We start from the raw sequence: 21697 nt of genomic DNA on the forward strand, positions 1-21697 counted from the left end.
GAACACTGTTGAATCCCATTTCCTTGATGCTCAGCTACAGTGAGTTCACCATGTTCTCTATTCTTAAGCCCTTCAAATCGATTTCTTTCTTTCTTTTTTTTCCAGACAGGGTTTCTCTGTGGCTTTGGAGGCTGTCCTGGAACTAGCTCTTGTAGACTAGACCAGGCTGGTCTCGAACTCACAGAGATCCTCCTGCCTCTGCCTCCCGAGTGCTGGGATTAAAGGAATGCACTGCGTGGCTAACCGATTTCTTAGAATATGTCTTATGTTTTGTTTTTTGTTTTTGTTTTTGTTTTTCTTTTTTTGAGACAGGGTTTCTCTGTGTAACAATCCTGGCTGTCCTGGAACTCACTCTGTAGACCAGGCTGACATCGAACTCAGAGATCCACTTGTCTCTGCCTCCCAAGAGCTGGGATCAAAGGCATGAGTCACCATGCCCAGTTTATGTCTTATGCTTTTAACTGCATTAGAAATTCCTTTAGAGATTGCCTCCCTCATTCCTCTTGTGTACTTATCCCTCACCACAATTCCTGGCACAGCAATGGTGTTTGATAAAAGTTCGTTAATACAGAATTCCTGCTGTTTGGTCAGTTGAAGTATTTGTTCAGCTGCACAGTTTCTTTTGTCGGTCACTGGATGAGAGTCATCAACTTAGATATTTTCAGGGCCAAGTCAATATGAAGCAGAAAGAATGGTGGCCCTGTGTTAGATTGGAGTGTTTAAGTGATCCATGATTGGAAGCTGCTTGTTAGCTTGTCACTGTCTTGGGTGAGCATGGCTCTCATGACCTCTATCTCTTATTATAAGAAAAGCTCTAGGGATTACCAAAGCCCATTTTTGGTTCGTTTTTTACCTATAGGCTACCTGTTCCTGATGTTTGGGTAGAGACTAGAATTTAAATATTTAGATTTCCCATAGAAGAATAAAGAGTAGAGGACATAACCTGGATGCTTTTGGGGGAATTTTGGGGAAAGCCTGCCTCCAGTTGAGTGCCTAATTTTTTATAGATAGCAACTTTGTCTCTTGGGCTGGTCTTGTAGAACATTACTTGAGTTCTGTAATCCATTCACCCTTGTATTCTGATTTTACTGGGTTATGAATAGCAACTTAAAATATTAAACTATGTGAATACATGTGTGTCACTCTGTGTATGGTATGTGCACTCTGTGTATGGTATTTGCCCTCAGAGGCCAAAGGCATCAGGTCTGTTGGAGCTGGAGTTACAGGCAGTTGTTAAGTTATCTGATGTGGGTGCTGGGAACCTAACTCAGGTCCTTTGCAAAAGCAGTATGTGCTCATAACCACTGAGCCATCTCTCCAGCCCCCAAAGCAAGTTTTGAAAGATGGTGTCTCTGAGATGTCTTTAAGTTTTGCTTTTTTTGCCCAGTCTCTGCTGAGGTGCCTTTATAGTTCTTGGACTGTAGTGTTCAGGCTGGTATAGCATAAGGTCCCAGGAGCACTCTGCAAAGATCCTTGCATGAGCAAATGGCATGAAGGAAGTACATACAGTGTGTGAAATGATGGCCTAAATGTGGCCAGTTAAAGGGCATAGCAGTGGAGTACCCACTGGAGTTGGACCTCCATGGAACCTTTTGCAGGGCCGTATATTCCCTGCTGGTTCTCATTTTTCTTGCAGTCCCTGAAGTGCTTGTTTGACCTTAACCTTCTGGAAATGAGTGTTGCTGCTGACGGGATTCCCAGCTGAGGCAGAACCTAGGCACTTGGGACATCTCTGAAAGAACATATAAGAAATTAAAAGCAGATGTCATCTCTGGATGACTGAGAACAGGGGAAGGAGGGAGACTTGGTTTTCATCATACATCTTTGTACATGTCTTCAATTTTGTGTTACTGGTGCTAGAAATAGTATCCAAGATGTGCACTCTGTCCTTGAGCTATATCCCTCCCATATTACCAATAATTTGTATTCATTTATTTTATTTCATATGTGAATGAGAGTGCAGTTGCATGTGTGCTATGATATACATAGGGTGGCCAGAGGGTAACTCTCTAGAGCCCATTGTCTCTTGCCATCTTGTAGGCCCTAGGAATTGAATTTAGGACAGCATGTCTGTGCATGAGTGCCTCTACCTACTGAGCCATCTCTCTGACCATTATTATTATTTATTATTATTGTGAGACACTGTTTCCTTATGTAGCCCTGACTAGCCCAGAACTCATTATGTAGAACAGGCTGGCCTTGAATTCTTGAATTCTGCCTCTGGCCTTGAAAGTACTGAGATGATAAGCATGTACCATCATGCCTGACATTTTTTTTCCAAAAGAGTTAGTAGCCAAGCCTGGCCTCAAAGTTGCTATATAGCTGTGGATGACCTTAAACTATTCCTGATCCTCCTTCCTCCACCTTCCAAGAGCTGGGATTACTGGTGTGCAGTACCTTACCTGGTTTATGAGGTTTTGGGGACTGAATCCAGGGCTTTGTGCATGCTGGGCAGACACTCTACCAACTGAGCTACATCTCCAGCCCTCACCATTAATTTTTAAAAAATGCCTACACAGACCTATGTGTAGGTTTCCTTACTAGAGTTCACTCAGTTTTATTCTTGAGATGTAAATTTTTTTGCAAATGCACAGATCCAGTCACTATAGACTGAAGCTCAGAGGTGACATATTTGCCTTGGAGTTCGTCATTCAGGGGTCTTTGGAATGACAGTCAGGCATTAAAATAAGGATAATATTTTATTATTTTCAAATTTTACTGTTTATGAAGAACTTTCAATTTTTTTTTTTTTTTCGAGACAGGTTTTCTCTGTGTAGCTTTGGAGCCTATCCTGGCACTCTCTCTGGAGACCAGGCTGGCCTCGAACTCACAGAGATCTGCCTGCCTCTGCCTCCCGAGTGCTGGGATTAAAGGCGTGCGCCACGAACGCCCGGCTTCAAATATTTTTTTAAAAAAGACAAATAATGCTATTTTATCTGATCCTTAGAGTGCCTTTATTGTATTATAGCAAAAAAAAAAAAAAAAAAGTTGGGGTTTCTAGATTTTTTTAGGACCAAATAGCTACAATGTTAGTGCTGCGATTAGTCAGGTACCTTTACCTCATATCCACATCCTTCGCTTTTCATTTGTGGTGTGCCATCTTATTTTTCCATGTTTCCAGAGCTGTTTCAGCAGAGGCAGGAATAGAACCCTTATGTTATGTTTCTGCTTGTATTTCAAGCCTTCCTAATTCAAGTTCCATTGGCTGCTGGAAGAGGAGGGGGTTCAGTAATATGTCCCTTTATTTTCAGTGTGAGGTAAGGCTCTGCTGCGATAGTATCTTTTAGGGGAGTTTGAATTGACAGCCTGATTTCCTATTCTTTGCGGAGATTTCTTGCTGTGATTAGGGAGAGGACAAAGAAGTAAGTATGGAATAGAATTGGAAAGACTTATGTAGTCCTTGGGTATGCTGATTTAATGCTCTACAACCCAGAGAGAGGAAACATTGTGACGTGTGCAAGATGGGTTTGGATTAATACCATGACAACATGGCTTGGCACGTAGGACATTCCTGGGAGACCTTCCTCACTGTACAAAGCTTTCCTTTGCTGGGTGGCCTCTTTGCATGAGTCTTTCCAGCAGCTGTTGTACACCTGGGAGAATCATCAGCTTCCTAAGCTTCAAAACAAACCCAAATTTAAATGATGGAAGTCCTTCTACAGAAGGCAAAGTAAACAACCACCCGCAGACAGAGTTTTGGTCGTCCTTCGCTGCCCCTGAATTTGTGCGGGATATTCCCCTCCAATAGAAACACCAGTTTACCTTAACTGATGATCTCCTGAGAAGTATACATTAGAAATCACCCTGCCCTTCATAACTCTGCCACTCCTGAGGTCACGGGTGTGAAGGGCTCTAGAAACTCTGGGGATGAATGAGCACCATGTCGGGAAGGCTCATTTGTTTCTAAGGCCCATGCAGAAAACCTTGCCATGTAACCTCTTTTTACTTGGATCAGACTTTAGCTTTTCAAGATAATCTGTGCATTACTTTCACAGCTGGGAGTTGGGCAAGTTCCTTTTCAATCTTTGAAGAAAATTTGTTGGGGCGTGTAGAGGTCATTTTCAGTTTGTGTGTGTTCTTGTCTATACTGGTACATGTGTGTCAAGGAGCGTGTGTGCATGTGGGTGCCAGGGGTTAAACTCAGCTGTTACCAGAAGCTTTTTTTTTTTTTTTTTTTTTTTTTGAGAGATAGGGTTTTCCTACATAGCACTGGCTGTCCTGGAACTTGCTATGTGGACCAGGCTGGCCTTGAACTCAGAGATATGTTTAGCTCTGCCTTCTAAGTGCTGAGCTGGGATTAAAGGCATGCCACCCCCACTCCCAAGCCTTGGTGTGTGGTTTTTTTGTTGTTTTCTTTTTCTTCCTTTTTTTTTTTTTTTTTTTTTTTGAGGCAGGGTACTTCACTGGGATCTGGGCTTGCCAGTTACCTTAGACGGGCTGACGTTATCCTTAGGGATCTGCCTTTTTCTACCTCCCCTGTTCTGGGAGTATATGTACAGGCCACCAGGCCTAGCTTTTTGTGTAGGTACTTGGAATTAAACAGAGGTCTTCATCTGCAGGAGGCGTTTTACAACTAAACTATCTCCCCAGTCCTCAGGTTTTCCCCAGTTGTGAGGTGGGGCTGTGCTATGTCCAACAGTTGTATAAAGATGTACCAGCTGATAGCTTAGTTATGGCCTTGCAGACTTATCTGGTCACCCAGGTATAGTTCCAGAAGGCTTTTGTAGACATTTGAAATAAAAACACGTGAAACAATACTTCTAGTTAACAAACTCCAGGAACATGGTTACTAAAGTTTTCTGTAAGAAATCCCTGGTGTGGACCTGGACCAACTGCTGGACATGTCCTGTGAGCCACTGATGCAGTTGTACAGTGCCTGCTAGAGGCAGCATGTGAACAGTGTCCTGCAGTGGAACCAACACTACTCAAGCACCCAAGAAAGGCCAAGAAAGAGGCGACACCCCTGGAGAAACCGGAGGTGGTGAAGACCCACCTGAGGGACATGATCATTCTGCCTAAGATGGTAGGCAGTATGATGGGCATATACAATGGTAAGATACTAACCAGGTAGAAATCAAACCAGGGATGATTGACTCCTACCTGGGTGATTTGGGACTGCTTGTCCCAATGCCTACAAGCCAGTGAAGCATGGATGGCCTGGTATTAGTGCCACCCACTCCTCTCACTTCATCCACCCTCAAGTAGCTGAAGCCAATAACGATTCACATTTAAAAATGAAAAAGAAAGCTGGGCGATGGTGGCACACGCCTTTAATCCCAGCACTCAGGAGGCAGAGGCAGGCAGATCTCTGTGAGTTTGAGACCAGCCTGGTCTACAAGAGCTAGTTTCAGGACAGCCTCCAAAGCCACAGAGAAACCCTGCCTTGAAACCTCCCCCCTCCCAAGGAAAAAAGAAAGAAAGAAATCAAAGCCAGCTTGCCTTTGGAGGAAATCAAGACAAAGAATGGTATAAAGCTTTTGGGTCATTGCATTGGATATGTCCAGGTTCAAACCATTTGCTAGCTGGGAGACTTCAAAGGTTGTTTAGCCTCTTTGCTCTTATTTCCTCATTTGCAACCCCCAGGAATGTTCAGGTCTATACATAGTAAGTAGGCACATGATCAGTGTTTTGTACCATTTGTTTCCTTCTTCTCTTTTTTCTCTTCACTCTTTCTCATTGTCCTTCAAGGACTGTATCTGTAATCTGACCAGAATACCCTTTCAGTCTGTTAGGACACCAGCTTTTGTAGATACTCACTTTTAATCTCCAGGTTCTTCATTATTTATTCTTTGCAAGCCATGGTTCTTTTGTTACAGATTCTAGTAACATATTCTTGTTCTTGTGAGTAGCTTCCAACCCAATATCCTTTATAGTTAGCATTTAATCTACTGTTATTTGCTGAGCACCCACAGTGTGTCAGGTTTGTTTGGCTATTGGGTGGTGGTAAATAAGACAGATGTGGTCTCTGTCCCTCCTTAGATGGCTTAGTTTTGATGAATCTTGCTCCTTCTTTGTGGTTGTCTATGAATTTCCTCCTGAGAGGGCAATCTTCTCTCTAGTCTGAGGGGACAGTGCCTCTTTGTGTTCCATGGGCTTTGCCTACTGGCTTGCCTGCTCCCAAGAGATGAAAGCAGTGTGTTGAAGCAAAAGAAAAAGCCCCCAGGGCCACTACTGCTTCAGCCACACATGTCCCACGAGCCTGTGGGACACTGTTGGCACTCCTGAATGTCCCTTTTCTCCTTGTACACAAATTATAGTGTTCACTGGTAATTTAAATTCAAATAAACCTTCCGCCCCCTCTCCTCCTTTAAAAAAAAAAAAAAAAAAAAAAGCCCTGTGTATTACAGGGTAGAGAACAAAGCAGGCCAAGCCTGGTCTCCTGGTGGGGTTGTTTTCTTAGTTTTTTAGCTAGCATTGCTGTGGGTTGCCTTTGCTTTAATAGAACTGATGTGTATGTAGTTCAGGCCTACCGATATTCTGCAGTCATAGAGTCATATCTTTCCAACACTGTTTATCATAAATAATGTGACAGGTAAATTCAGAGGCTTTGGCTGACAGGCTTCCTGGTTTGTTTCTTTGCTTTGGATTCCAGACTCCATTGAACCCCTAGTGGGCCCTGTGTAAATAAGGCCCTGTGGCCTGGATGCTGATTCTGTGCTTGAAGATAGCCTTTTGTTTTCCTTCTTTCCCCCATTGCTAGTTTCACTGGAAGTTGCCAAGAAATGTGTATGGGGAAGCAGGCAGAATAGCTCCCCGGGAACCATTTATTTGAGCACTCCCAGTGGAGAAATGCATTGTCCCTTTCTCCCTTTTTTTGCTGTTGGTGTGACATTGTGATTTGGGACTGCTTGTCCCTCCACACATAGTGTAGGACACCTCCAGCTCTATTGGTGTTTCCAGCAATAAATTGTTTCCTGGTTGGTGTTTGCCTCACAAATTTCTTCATCTTCCTGGGAGAGTGGGCAGGTATGCTGACAGTTGGGGACCCAGCTGAGCCTCTTGTTGTGACCACCAAAAGCATGGTGAGTGATCCCAGCTGCACCCTGTTAACATTTTTGCACTGATCATTTGCTGTAGCTTGATTTAGTGTGAAGAGTCACACTAGAGGCTTGGTTGGAAAGGAGAAGGCATGGCATAATTATTGCTTCTGTACCAGTTAAACCTATCAGCCAACAAATGTCAAGTGCAGGAGAAAAGCACAATAATGTTATTATAATAGAATAATAGTTATCATTTTAATAATCAGCTGACATAGATTTTGATAAGAGGAAGATTCTGAAATAAGTACAGGGGGAGGAGCTAACTTGGAACTACTGCACAATGAATGGGTGCTATTCCTTGTAGGAGATGCTGTATAGACAATGATTCAGCTGTAGAATTGCTGCCCTCTCTACTAACCTTGAACTACAGCACAAGGAGTGGGTGTTACTTCTTGAAGGAGATTCTTTGTAGATGACAATTCAGGTATGGAGTTGCTAGTCTCTTTACATAGGTGTCTTAGTGTTTCACAGTAACTCTAACTCAGAGATCTGCCTGCCTCTGCCTCCCAAGTGCTGAGATTAAAGGCGTGTGCCCCCACTGCCCGGCTCACAGCAACTCTTATAAAGGAAAACATGTCATTGGGGTGGCTTACATTTTCGGAGGTTTAGTCCACTATGGTCATGGTGCAACATGGTGGTGTGCAGGCATGGTGCTGGAGAAGTAGTTGTGAGTCCTACATCCTGCAGGCAAAAGGAAGGGGTCTCAGCCACTGGGAGGTATCTTGAGCATATATGAGACCTCAGAGCCTTCCTCCAACAAGACCACACTTACTCCACAAGGCCACACCGAATAGTGCTGCTTCCTTTGGGGCCATTTTATTTCAGACCACCACAATAAGTGCAAAAGCTATGGAGACTTCAGGTTGGGTTGTACACCATGCAAGTACTTTCTGAGGGAGTGATGGGAGCACAGTGGACACTGGTTTAAGAAGCCCTGGCCTACAGGATTATCGTCTTGATGCTCAGCAGCAGTGACTCCTAGGAAAGGCAGACTTCTTTGGGAGGGTCATTTGGTTATTGTGCTTTTGTTTTATTTTGGAGTCATGGTATCATTGTGTAGCTCTGGCTGGCCTGAAACTTGCTATGTAGATCAGGCTGCTCTTGAACTCACAGAGATTCACCTGCCTTTAACTCTTGAGTGCTAGGATTAAAGTTGTGCACCACTACATCTGGTTTTAAAAAAGATTTATTTTTAAATGTGTAAATATGTGGGTCTTTGTGTTGGTATGTACACATAAATACTGGTGCCAGTGGAGTTCAGGTGATTGTGAGATATAATGTGTGGATGTTGGAAATTGAACTTGGGTCCTCTGTAAGAGCAGTGTGTTCTCTAAATCACGGTGTAATTCCCCCAGGTCCTCATTTAGTAATTTAAAGAAATCCAGCTTCTCTTCTGCTGTTGTAGAGTGGCTGCCCTCTTCATTAGATCAGCTGTGCCTGATTGTAGAAGACCATCCCAATGACCCAGCTTGTTGGTGGTTGACATTACCTCATCTCAAGGGGGGAGGGGTGGGAGTGGGGTGGGTCTTTGGACCCTCACTTGAGGTTTCAGCCACTCCTCCCAAGTATTTGAATGCATTTCTGATCTAATTGAGTGTGGGATCTTGGAAGGAGCTAGAGTATATAGGTTGGGGAAGGTAAGCTGAAGGGGGCTCCATATACATGAATATGGGGAGGCGGTCACACATTTTGGGTGAGGACTTTCTAGTGTGGTTGCTTCATGTTAATCTGTGCTCCTGTAAACAATCCCTTATCCATGCTGTATAAGAAAATCAGCAGCCTTGTTGGTTCCCTAGGGTGAACTTCGGTGGAGTCACACTTTGTTTTGTTGTTGTACCTTGGATTGAGAGGGCAGATGATGTTTACATCTCCCCAATGAAGGAATTATTACAACATCCCCATAGCTGAAGCTAACTCTGCTCCCTATGGTGAACCACCATAGGAAGGAAATGCAGGTGCACTGCATTTTGTCCAAACCAATGTGGTGTCTTGGTGTAGAAGATAGGCTTTTCAGGGACTTGTCAAGAACTGCATTCCAGGTTCTGGCTGGTAGGGTGGTGGTGAAGGGATGAGGAGCAGATATGTTGAAGGCAGCACTGAGCTAAGAGTATTTGGACTCAGTGATCTAGTTTGTCTTCTGACCTCGCTATTGGATTCATCGCTTAACCTTGCGATGTATCCATGTATATGTTCCTTATTTGCATTAATATTCCTGTTTCTAAAGAATCTTTCACTAGGCCTGACACTGTGGTGCTCAGTAAATATTTCTGTCTTCCATATCCCACCCCTGCCATCTAAAGAATAGAAAGGTAGGGAGAAGGTCCTCCTGCTTCTGTAGAGGAGATTTTGGCCTCAATTAGAGCTTTATATGAACTTCCTCAGCTACCGGTGCTGCTTTGTGAGCCATGATCTGTAGTCCTCTGAAGCTGCCTCGTCAGGGGAGACTTTGATATTTAATGTTTGGGTACATTTATGCTTTCTACAAGAAGTAAAAGAGAGGGTTTAAAGTCCCTCTAGGGAGCAGTGTCCCTGCTTCTGCAGCCTTTCTTCCTTCCCTTTTCCTTTGGGTAGGTCACTTGGGGGCACTGCCTGTCCTGGGGATCATTCATTTCTTGCAAGGGTGCTGGTTGTTTGGTTCTGTTCCTTTCCTGGGTAAAGGATTTTGTGTTTCTGCTTTGGCCTCTGCTGTGGAATTTTATTTTGGAAGATGAGATAGAACACACAGACAAGGTGATATCTTTTTAGACTATTTTTGGCGGTAGGCCAGCTTGTCACTATGGCTACCGCCCTTGGAAGAATGGCAGGACATAGAAAGTAACTTCTGTAAGAAATCTGGAAAAGAAGGGGGAAAGGAGAAACAATTGGGCTTAAGGTCATTTAGGGAGAACAGCTTCTTTAAGTAGATTCGTTTCCTGTCTCTGAAGTTTTGCCTTTTTAATAACAAACATTTAAAACATCTATTATATTCCTAATACTTGGAGGCCCTGAGATTCATTCATGAACTATTCATATACAGTTCCTATTAGAGTATATGTATGAATGTCCACATGAATCAAATAACAATCACCCAAATATAAAACTGTAACAATGTATTGAGAGAAAGGAATGGTATATTTAATAAGGATAGTCTGGGTCAAAGACTGCATCAAGGAAGGCTGTCCTGAGATGATGGTTGAGTGACATTGTGAACTAAACAGTTACTTCCTACTCAGTGTGACATGGGTTGAGCATTTCAGGTGACAGCCAAGTTTTTGGCAAGACCCCAGTCACTTTTTCTGTTCTTATGACAAGTACCGGAGAAAGGCAACTTAAAGAACGATTAATTTTGGCCCGAAGGTTTAGATGCTGTAGTTCATAGTCTTTGGCTTTGTTGGTTCTGGGCCTGTGGTGAGCAGGATATCATGGTGGTAAGGCATGTGTCAGAAGCTGCTCATCTCATGGTGGACAGGAAGTAGAACAAGGACAGAAGTGGTCAGGACAAGTTGTGCTCTTAAAGACTCCTCCCAGTGACCTCTTTGCTCCACCCAGACCCCACCTTCCAATAGTCAGTTCAGGGTATTTATTTATATTTGTGTGTGCGTTTGCAGGTGTGTGTGTGTGTGTGTGTGTGTGTGTGTGTGTGTGTGTGTGTGTGTACAAGAGCCCACACACACATGTGGAGGCCAGAGATCAGTCTTGAGTGTTGTTCTTCAAGTACTAGTTACCTTATTTTCTTGAGACAGGGTTTCTCATTGGCTTGGTACTCACTGATTGGCTAGCTGGCTGGCCAGTGAACCCCAAGAATCATCCTGTCATTGCTTCCTCAGTGCTTGAATTATAAGCCACCACTCCTGGCTTTTGTGTGTGGATTCTGGGGCTCAAACTCAGCCTCCCGGGCTTGTCTTGTACAACAAGCACTTTTACACTGATCCATCTCAAAGGTCCTATTTTTATTTGTGTGTGTATGTGCATGCGTGTGTGCCACACCACTCAAAGCTGATTCTTATTCTAGTGGGTTCTGGGAGTGGAACTCAGGTGGTCAGGCTTGGCAGTAAGTGTCTTTACCTGCTGAACCACCTTATCTGCTCCCTCGTTTCTCTCCTCTTATTTTGTTCTTTTGAGACTAGGTTTCACTGTGTAGTCCTGATTGTCCTGGAAGTCACTATGTAGACCAGGCTGGCCCCAAAGTTACAGAGATCTTTTCTGCTGGGATTAAAGGCATGGGCCCCACCTGGTTGGTGTTTGTTCTTTTGAGTCAAGGTATTCTTGTGTAGTTGACTAGCCTCAAGCTTGTAGCAGTCCTCTTGCTTTAAGCCTCCTGGGATTGCAGGTGTGTACTACCATGTTCATCCTATTGAGATTTTGACCCATTAATTAGACCAGAGCCTTCACAAATGTAAACAGCAGAATGCTTTACTATTTTCCTGTGTGTCAGTCTAGTAAGTAGACAAAGATGTACAATGGGTGAAGTGGTACATGTTTATAGTCCCAGCACTTTGGGAGCACAAGCAGGAGGATCAGGAGTTCGAGCCTTGTGTTGACTACATGATACTCTTACCCCTCCCCCTGCAAAGATTTATCTCAATAAGTATGGCACTTATTGAGAAGCTGAGAGTGTAGATGGAGCACAGAATTTGAAAGTAAGTGGGTAATCAGGTGATGTCTGACAACTTCAGAGCCATTTGTAACATGCTGTGTCACTAGCGTTCTGTTGGCTGTCATTTCTGATTGGGAGATACTTCTTTAACTTTGAACCCCTTTAGCCATTGACACTGGTGACTCCCTGAGATGCAGTGTCACAGGTTGTGTGACATTTACTTCTAGTTGATATAAGGGTACACATATTCTTTCCTGGCAGCAGCTAATATCTGGAGGGCCAGAAACAAGCTGGAATTGATCTCATTATGTGGCCAGGAAGATAGAAGTAGTTATAGGAGGAGTTTGTGGTATAAAGGAAACTGGGTTAGTGTCATATGCTGCCCGATAATTGTTATTGTGTGGTGGGCAATTTCAGAGCTCTTTAGAGCCCTTCTTTAGTGGTTCTTTGGCTTACACACTACTCCTTTTACCTACAAGGAGGTGTGCTCAATATGGTGATTAGGAGGACAGCCCTTGGACTTGAGCTGAAGGCTCGAGTTAGACTTCAGAACAGTAATATCAACAGCAGCTTTATCCTGGGAGAGAAGCAGGCACCAGAGTCCTCCTTTTGAAAGCTGTGATGTGGGTTAGCCTAGCAGAGCTGTGGTGGTGGGATCTCTTAGAAGTTTGGGTGCCCATTGTAGCTGGAAGGCAGAAGACAATCAGTGAAAATTGTTCTGAGTGTTAGCTTTGTTTTAGGACTATGTGATAATTTGTTCTCATAGTTCTGATCTAGCGACTACACTTTTTTTTTAACGTAACATAATTCTTTATTGATTCTTTGGGAATTTCATATCATACACTCCAATCCTGCTCACCTCCCAGTCCCTGTATATCCTCCCTTTACCCCTGCATCGCTACCCCAAAAGAACCCCCCTAAAAATCAATTAAAGACAAAATAAAACAAACAAAACCCCACCTTGCTCCTCCAACTTCCCAACACCTTTTCATTCATTCTAGTGGTATTGGCTCACATAGTATACTCTTTTATCCAATTGGCACTACCCATAAAATGTTCATTAAAATGAGTCATGATCTAGTTTTAGGTCTCTGGCACACCATCATCACTGGGGCCCCCACTGAAACTCCTCACGGATATCCTGCTGTTGCCCCAAATTATGGAGATTCTGCGTTATTGTTCCACAGGATCAGTCCCTTCATGCACTCCATAGATGGGGTAGATGTTAGGGTGGGCCAGCCCAAGGTCCAGGATGTGGGTCTCTGTGGTAGCTGAGCTGGTCATTCTGAGCCACTGGGACCCCCCCTCCCCCTTAAGAGAGGGGCAGGGCCAGCTCTCATAGGCTTGTGCCATTGTGACTAGTTCTCCCACATCCATGGTGAGGGCTGGGGCCATTTCTCTCACGTGCAGAGGCTAGCTCTCTTTCTGCAGTGTCCAGTGAGGGGCAGGGCCAGCTATCCCAGGGCCAGTGAGGGCGGAGCTGGCTCAGCACGGACCTTTGATTTCAACATGCATGTTTCCTATGACCCCCTGTGGCAATACAGGCCATGGACATCATCACAGACTCCAGCTGCAGCAGGAACATGGGCCCAAACATGTCCCTCTGCAGTATCTTGGGCCCAGATGTCACCATGGCCCTGGTGGCAGCATGGGCCACCCAGATCAGTATGGCCCCAGTGACAGCAAATGGTCTCAGGTGGCTGTCCAGACCCAGCGCATCTGCACAGCCCTCGGTAGTAACAGGAGCCAAGGACATCACCTCAGACCCTGGCTGCTTCTGGGCCACTACCCAGACATGGCCCTAGGCAGCTGCCCTGACCTGGATGATACCATGGTCCCATGTGGCCCTGTGTGGTAGTGCAGGCCACCCAGATCTGCATGGCCCCCAAGGCAGCATGACCCTTAGGCACCAACATGGTTACAGAGTGCAGCCTAGAACCTGGGCATCCGTGTGGCCTGTGGAGTTACCATGGGCCACAGACACCAACACATACCTGGGTGTGGTAGGACCATGAACTCAAACATGGTCCTCATCAGCAGCCTGGGCCTGGATGTCACCATGGCCCTAGGGAGCACTGCAGGCTACTCAAATTGGCATGGCTCCTATGGCAGTGTGGCCCTTGGACAACAACATGGTCCCAGATTGCAGCCCAGACCCCCTGGCCTCAGCATTGCCGTTAATAGTATCAGGAGCCATGGATATCAACACAGACCCTGGCTGTGGAAGGGCAATGGACCCAGACATGAACACTGGCAGCAGCCCTGGCATGGATGACACCATGGCCCCAGGTGAAATCCAGGCTACTCAGATTGGCATGGCCCTTGGACCAACATGCCCACAGGTTGTGACCTAGACCCCAGCATCCCGTGGCCTTGGTGGAAAGATTGGTCATGTATGTCAACACAGATCCTGGCTGTGTAAGTCCGTGGACCCAGTCATGGCCCTAGGCTGTAGTCCAGGGCCAGTCGTTACCCAGGTTCTGGGTGGCAAGCAGGCCACCAACATCAGCCTATTCCTTACAGCCCTTGCTTCTTCAGGTCTGCCTCTTACCATAACACATGAACCATCCTCCTCGATTTCCCTCCCATTTCTCCACCATATACTTGCTCATCATAATGGCACCCACCCGCCTGATATGTATGATGGCTTCAGGCAGCCTGACCATGAGGACGCAGGCTACCCCTGTGACCACACTTTTGATTACCATAGTTTTCTAGTAAGTTTTGAAATAAGGAAGGTTGCTGCTGTTCTTTTATTTTCTTTTATTTTGAGATAAGGTCTTGTAATGTAGCCCAGGCTGGATTCAGCCTCATTTTCCAAGATACTGGGCATTGATTTGACCATATCCTTAGCCTGGAACACTCTTACATATTTTTATTTGACTGACTCTTTGTCATCCACATCACAGTTCTGCTGTTTTTTTGAGAAGGCTCTTCATATCCTTAGCCTGGAACACTCTTACATATTTTTATTTGACTGACTCTTTGTCATCCACATCACAGTTCTGCTGTGTTTTTGAGAAGGCTCTTCCCTTTCATCTACTATGAAATGACAAGTTAACCACCTCTCAATCCATTTTCTGTTGTTATAGCAAAATACCTAAAACTGGGTAATCTGTAAAGGACAGAAGTTTATCTTAGCTAATGGTCTGAAGTCTGAGAAATCAAGAGGTTGGGGCCAGCATCTTCTTGACTTGTAAGGGCCTCATGTTGCTTTAACTCAGGCAGAAGGTGTGAGGTCAAGGGAGCTTATGCAGGAGAGACAAGGGGTAAAGAGAGGCGGCCCACTTTATAACAACCTATTTTCTGGGGAACTTGTCCATTCCTGTAGGAACTATATTAATTCATCACGAAGGTTGTGCCCCATGACCTAAAAACCTCTTGCAAGTCTATTTCTCAGTACTTTATTTATCGGCCACCAATATTTTATTATCTTATTTGTGTAAGTATTTTGCCTAAATGTGCATCTGTGCATCATGCACATGTGCCTGGGTGCTCTTGGAGGCCAGAAGAGGGCATCAGATCTCCTGGAATTGGAGTTACAGATAGTTGTCAATGAGTGCCAGGAATAGAACATAGGTTCTCTGGAAGAATAGCCAGTGAGTGCTCTTGACTGCAAAGCCATCTCTCCAGCCCCAGCTACCAGATTTTAATATGAAAAATTTCTGAGGCCAATCATCTCCAAAACCAGAATATCATCCAATATTTCTCTTGTTTGATTGCTTCTTGTAGACTCTGCCTTCCTTCCCTCCACTTGATGTATGGACGGTGAGTGTACCTATCTGCCCTGAGTTGTATTCCTGTTGTTACGAGCAGTACTGGGCATAGAGTAGATGGCTAACATTTGCTGAATGAATGAGCTTGTAAATGAGAATGTGTTCTTTTATAACTCAGAACCTTGGCTTACAAGTGTTCATATTCATACCGTGTTGTTGCCTAAACAAATGTAATCAAAATGGTTTTCTTTCTTGTTCATTATTTATTGTTTCCCCACCCTTTGTAAGGGCTCATTCTGAGGAGATGCCGTTTTCTCCTTGCTTCATTTTATGTAACTTTCTTCCTTCCTGACATTTGTTATTGGAAGGAAGAGTTTATAGTTGCTGTGCCTTGAGCATTGATTTTTTTTTTTTTTTTTTTTTAGGTTTTGTGTTATAAAGAAACACACTTTAATGTATTTTGCTTGGAATAAAACAAACACAAAAAGCACACCAGGACGTGGAAAATTCATCTCACTCTTGATTTTCTACTGACACTTTCTGCGATATCACTGAAGTTCTTAGACAAGGTCATTAGCCAAGAATTGACAAATTGACAGTGGCCAGATAGAAGCACATTTGCAGAGAGTGATTGGGTAACAAGCAGGGTGAGGCACGGAGCAGTCAGAAAGGTAGTGAAATGGATTTTGTGGCAGGCGCTGGCTTGTGAGTGAAACCCTGGCCAGTTTAACTGTTCCCTTTTGGTAGAAGCCTCAGAGCTGTAGAGACAGTAGAAGGGCCAGGGAGCCTATAGGGAGCTATATAGTGCTGGTGTGCCGATCCCCAACACAAAGCAGTTCCTTTCTGTGCTTGGCAAGGGCAGTGCCACAGACCCCGTGGAGTATGGGGCAGTGGAACACAAGCCACTTTTGCAGGTGTTTGAGACTTAGATGCTCTTGTCACTTAAAGATGTAGTCCATAGCGAATCAAACACCTGTGGATGGATAGCCAGCAGAGGTAGTTTGTATTTCTTGAAAGGTTCCGTGGTTATCGAGAGCCATAGCCATGGTGGTTCTGGGTAAGCACTAAGTTCTACTGTTGCTGCCACCTGATAAACACTACCTTCTCCTCTTCGGTTTCCAGAGCGTGTGTCCTAACCTGACTTAGATGGTGGTTTGTTTATGTCTCGGTGAACAGCAGTCTTCTGGTTGGGTCCCTCCTTTGCTACCTTTGAAGGCCTGTGGCTGACCTAGAACACTTGGCTTGCTGTCCCTGCTCTCAGTCTGTGTGGTCACTTGCTGTTGTTACTAACCATTCTTTGCCTGGGATAATCTTCAGTTTATACTTAAGAGGTTCATCTTAACCATGCTTCCTCTCTCCCTTTTAGTGGAAGAATGGCAGATAGGAATCAGCAAAACAGGGATCTGGAGGTTCTAGAGTCAGAGGGTGGGGTTTCTCCGGACTTGGAAGGCTTTATTGAGCCTCCTCTTAACTCTTTACCCTCTCCTGCCATTTCTAGGCTAAATCGTGGGCCCAGTTCCTCCATCCCTTCTTAGTGACTCCATTTCCTGGCCCCTGTCTGTGTTTTTGCTGCAGTTTTTCTTCAAAGAACTGTTGTTTTCAGGAAATCTCATAGCTGCATAGCTGACTTTGACCAGGGTTTTTAGGTGATCTATTCTGTCTTTTCCACTCCAGAGGTGGTTGGGGTGGGAAGATGTGTCTCTCATTCCATTCTGACTAACCAGGATTCCACCCATGTAAAAGTGGTTTAGCCAGTCTCCGAATTGGAGATACTTCTCACCTTCAGGGTTATGATAGCCTAAATTACTTGGCAGCCCTGGAACTCACTCTATAGACTAGGCTGGCCCTGAACTCACAGAGATCTGAGTGTCTCTGCCTCCTGAGTGCTGGGATTAAAGGCTTGCTCCATTAACACCTGGCTCACAGTTTTGTTGTTAAAGGAAACAACTGCACATCTTTGTTGGGATTGCATTGGTTCCCTGTTCTTAAATTAACTGTCAGGTGAGAACTCCAAAAGCAGTTGCAGCCTTTGTCTTCCCAGGATTTGAGGACAGGCTTCTCAGCTGTGTTCTGCACCCACACCTTGGTGGACAGTAGACTGTTTTGGAAACAGCTTTCACATGTGATCATGTATACATTCTGAGGAAGACTCATGCAAATTCCTCATACAAAATCCAGAGACTTTGAAAGCTAGAAATAGTGAATTTTTCCCCCCCAAGAGACCTCAAAGCTCTTAAAATAAACCTTAAAAAGTCTGGTACTCAGAGCTGCAGCTCTGAGAGCAGACAAATTGCAAGCCCGGTGCGTCAATACTCTCCTTCTCTGATCTTTTTCTGTTTTCTCTCAGTTTATTTTAATATCCTCTTTCATGGTTTTAACCTTTCAGAAATTTGGCTCAGGCCTTCCTTGCCAGCTACTGGCAGGAGAAGCAGCAGGACTTCCAGTCCTAGTTTTTATGGCTTATATTTCTTCTGTGTCCCTTGCTTTGCTGCCCTAGTTCCCCATTGTCCAGTATCCTGGAATGCCATGTGGCTTTGGAATTTTGATGGTGTAAATTCTGGTCTCTTGATTTGGGTAGAAAATAGAAGCTAGTTTTAAAAATTTTATTATTATTTTATTATTGCTATCATTTTTGAGTCAGGGTCTCACTATGTAGCCCTGGCTGGCCTGGAACTTGGACACCTGGCTAGCCTCCACTCAGAGAGATCTTCCTGTTTCTGTCTCCTAAGTGCTGGGATTAAAATCTTGTGCTACCACACAGTTTTTATTCTAGTGCTGCTTAGTGGGAAATTTGTGTCGTCCTTGCCCCATCAGTACAGCCTTTCTTCTCCTTTGCCCCTCTGTGAGCCCAGTTACCAGGGGAAATGGTGAATTCTTTACCTTGATTAATTTGGAGTATTAGCCTATGAAGTTACAAAATATCATTTCAGAGCAAGATGTCAGGGAGGCTCCTTGCAGTTCCCATGGAACAAGTTGACCTTTCAGTTCATTTTTTCAACATCTTTGGGGACCCGTTTGAAAAGAACTCAAGCAGTAATTAGGACTAAGCAAAGAAAATGAATGTGAAGCCAGAATGTTTAATAAGAAGCTTAAGAACCCAGAACCTCTGGATGCATAATAAACAGCAGTTTGAACTTTGTTCTCTTAGTCCTTCCTTTTTAATTTGATGTGTGTGTGTGTGTGTGTGTGTGTGTGTGTGTGTGTGTGTGTGTGTGTGTGTGTGTGTGTGTGTTCTTTCTCACTTGGATTTGAGGACCTGCCATTTTATAGTGGCAGAATAAGAACCTGACTGGTGATGTCCTGATGAGCTTCAGATGGGGGGTAGGGGAGCAGGGGTGGACTGCCTTTAGGTACTGGAGACTCTGGTCATCTGGAGAGGGGGTAAGCTAGGTCCACTTGTCTACCCCCAAAATTTTCAGGGATTAAGTATTTTCAAGATCTTTGTGTGTGTGTGTGTGTGTGTGTGTGTGTGTGTGTGTGTGTGTGTGTGTGTAATGGAAGAAATTTTCTGGACATTTGTCTGTGGGACTTCGAACAGTATAGAGGCTCAAACCTAAGCTCCGTGCATTTGTCTCTGTAAGGTCTGTGTACATGATACAGTGAGCCCTCACCGTGGCTCCTGTGACTCAGGCAGGCAGTTTGATAGTGTTAAGAATGTTAGGTGTGGTGGCCCACATCTATAATCCTGCACCTGAGAGGCTGAGGCAGGAGGGTAAGGCTAGTTTGAGGCCAGCCTAATAACTGAGGCTGTCTCAAAACTATTAAATACAAAGATTTGCCAGACAGCAGTCTAGTCATGGTCCAGCCCATTGTTTTCCTTCAGTGTGTATTTCTTTTAAGATTTTGTGTGTGTGTGTGTGTGTGTGTGTGTGTGTGTGTGTGTGTGTGTGTGTGTGTGTGTGTCTGTGTCCACAGAGGTCAGAAAAGGGCATCAGCTTGCCTGAAGTTGGAATTATAGACAGTTGTGTGCTGCCAAATGTGGGTACTAGGACCTGAACTTGGATCCCCTGAAAGAGCAGCAAGTGCTCTTCTCTGAGCCATCTCTCCAGCCCATTTACACTAGTTTTGTTGGGGTTGGGTGGGGGGGGGTGGAGAAGAATGGAGAAGGAGACCTTAGATTTTAGAATCAGATCTGCTTTCTAAGTCTGGCACTTAGTAACAATGTGACCTTGAGAAAATGGCTTTACCTTTCAGAGTCTCAGTTTCCTCACCTTCAGTGGTAGGGAAATGATGGTACCCATGATGTGGGCTTGAGCTTGTGTAAGTTAGTACATGCTGAGTAAATACCCTATATGTTAGCTTTGGTTGCTGTTTAGTGAGACAACCCTTGCTGTAGTTTGCATGTGGTTTCCCAAGTTGATATGTTAGAAACTTAACCCCAGTGCAACCATGCTGAGGATGGAGCCCTTAAGAAGTGATTGGGTCCTGAGGGCCCTGCCTTCATGATGGTTTATTGCTGTTACTTCAGGAGTGCCTTGCTGATTAAGGGATACATTTGACCTCTATGTCTTTCTTCCTGCCATGTGAGGACAGCAGAAAGGTCTTAAACAGGGCTGAATTCTGAATTTTAGACTTCCCAGCTTCAAAACTGTAGGAAACTTTATGAATTACCAAGTCTCAGGTATTCTGTTGTAGCAGCCAACATGGACTAATAGTATCCTCTTTGGCAAAAGAAAAGATGGTGGAAAGTAGCTAGAGGACACTTAGAGAAGGTAAGTGACTGGGGGACAAGGAAAAGCATCCAGCAGAATGAAAAATAGGAGAATCCTGAGTACCTTCTTAGTGGTCGTTTTACTACATTAGTAAATTCTAGGTGTTTCCTTTGTCAGTCTACCAAACTGATGTCTCTAGGAACCTCAAACTGGCCCTCAGCAAAGAATCAATAGCTGTAGCATCCATAGTGTCCTCCACCAACAAAATATTGTTTTACAAAACATTGCTGTATTTTGCCACCTGTTTTTGGTTTTGTTTTTGTTCTTGAGACAAGGCCTTATGTACCCTATGAGATCTTCTTGCCTCAACCTCCCATTTGTTGTTTTACTTTGAAGTGTTAGAAATAATTAAAAGTAGACTGTACTTGTCAAAATTAGTTCAAAAATGTTTTGCCTTTGTCCTGACATGTTGTGTGTTTATTAGCTTGCTTGTTAATTCCTGAGTGGCTTAACTTGAGGCACCTCTATGCCAATCTACTCATACTGCCACTCAACTTGAAAGCATCCAAAGAGGGGCCACCTGGTGTTCCTTAGAGTCCAAAAGTGGTGAACAGCAATCTCTTCTGGGGCAGAAGGGAAGGTGAACTCCCTGGGGGCTGATATTCCTTCTTGCACATGTCTGTGTGGAGAAGAATAAACTGTGGACTAGATGGAGCAGAACGACACAAGCTAGGAGCTTCTTGATGTGGATGACAGTTAAGTGCCAACTAGTAAATTGGATGAGGACCTTTGTTGGGTGGTCGAAGGTGATTTCTCATGAAGCATACCTGAAAATGTATGACAACACCAAGAGGGTGTCTTGGTCTCTGGTAAGTTTGGCTGTGATGGTGGAAGAAAGGGGGAGACTATTATGCAGGCCCTGCAGTGAAGAGCTGTCAGTGCTGGCTGCTTCAGTTCTTGGCAGTCACTCATAGGCAGAGAAGTCTGATTTGGGAAGGCTATTTGCAGAAAAGAAGCAACACACACAGTGCTCAAGAATACAGAACCTCGAGTCCCAAGGACCAGGCTCCGAGCCTGCCTTTACCACTTGCTCTAGATTCCCGTGACTGCTGTGACAGCAGAGGTCTGTTTTCTCAGAAGTGGGCACTACTAGTTTGAAAATCAGATGTTGGCAGGGCTGTGACTGCTTTGGAGTCTTAGGGCAGATTCTGGTCCTTGTTTCTTTCTGTTCCTAGCAGCTCTCAGTGTTTCTTGGCTAATGGCCACATCTCTCTAAATCTTCACAGGTAGCATCTTTGAATCTATTTTCGCTTTGTCTTCATGTCACCATCTTCCATCTTTTTTCTTCTCTTTCTCTCTTTTAGAAGGAAGAAAATTTATTGAGTATATCACAGAAGAATCACCTTCCTGAGACAGTATACTGACCAAGTACCCAGAGGTATTTTGGAACTCCCCTGTTTTAGCCAGAGTCTGGGAAATCCTTCACCCCCATGCTATTCCCACTATGCAAATGAAGTCCTGGCTGGCTGATACTTTGTTCTGGATGGAGCTTGGGCTCCTAGAGTGGCAGCTCTGTAGTGAAGAGTACTGTAGATTTTATTGATGGTGTTTGGTTATGTCATGCAGCAGCTTCTGGTTTGACTGGAACCAAGCCACTGTTTTCTTTGGACTTGCTTTCTGGACCAGGCTTAGCTTGTAGAATTCCTGGATAAG

At 44.5% G+C, this 21697-nt stretch overlaps 1 protein-coding gene and 1 pseudogene across 6 annotated transcripts in view; both read left to right on the plus strand.

Annotated features, from left to right (window-relative positions):
• Positions 1-21697, plus strand: part of Sil1 (SIL1 nucleotide exchange factor) — a 237493-nt gene that overhangs the window by 12655 nt on the left and 203141 nt on the right. For 2 of the 6 annotated variants that reach the window (XM_027400748.2, XM_035440198.1), the window contains exon 2: positions 21349-21422. The exons of the other annotated variants lie outside the window; for them this stretch is intronic. The gene's annotated coding sequence lies outside the window, so the exon portion shown is untranslated. The remainder of the gene's footprint in view (positions 1-21348; positions 21423-21697) is intronic. 6 annotated transcript variants of the gene reach the window in all.
• On the plus strand, positions 4842-13970 carry LOC107979624 (annotated as a pseudogene).

This window comes from Cricetulus griseus, chromosome 2, assembly GCF_003668045.3.
Source record: "Cricetulus griseus strain 17A/GY chromosome 2, alternate assembly CriGri-PICRH-1.0, whole genome shotgun sequence".
Classification (NCBI taxonomy): domain Eukaryota; kingdom Metazoa; phylum Chordata; class Mammalia; order Rodentia; family Cricetidae; genus Cricetulus; species Cricetulus griseus.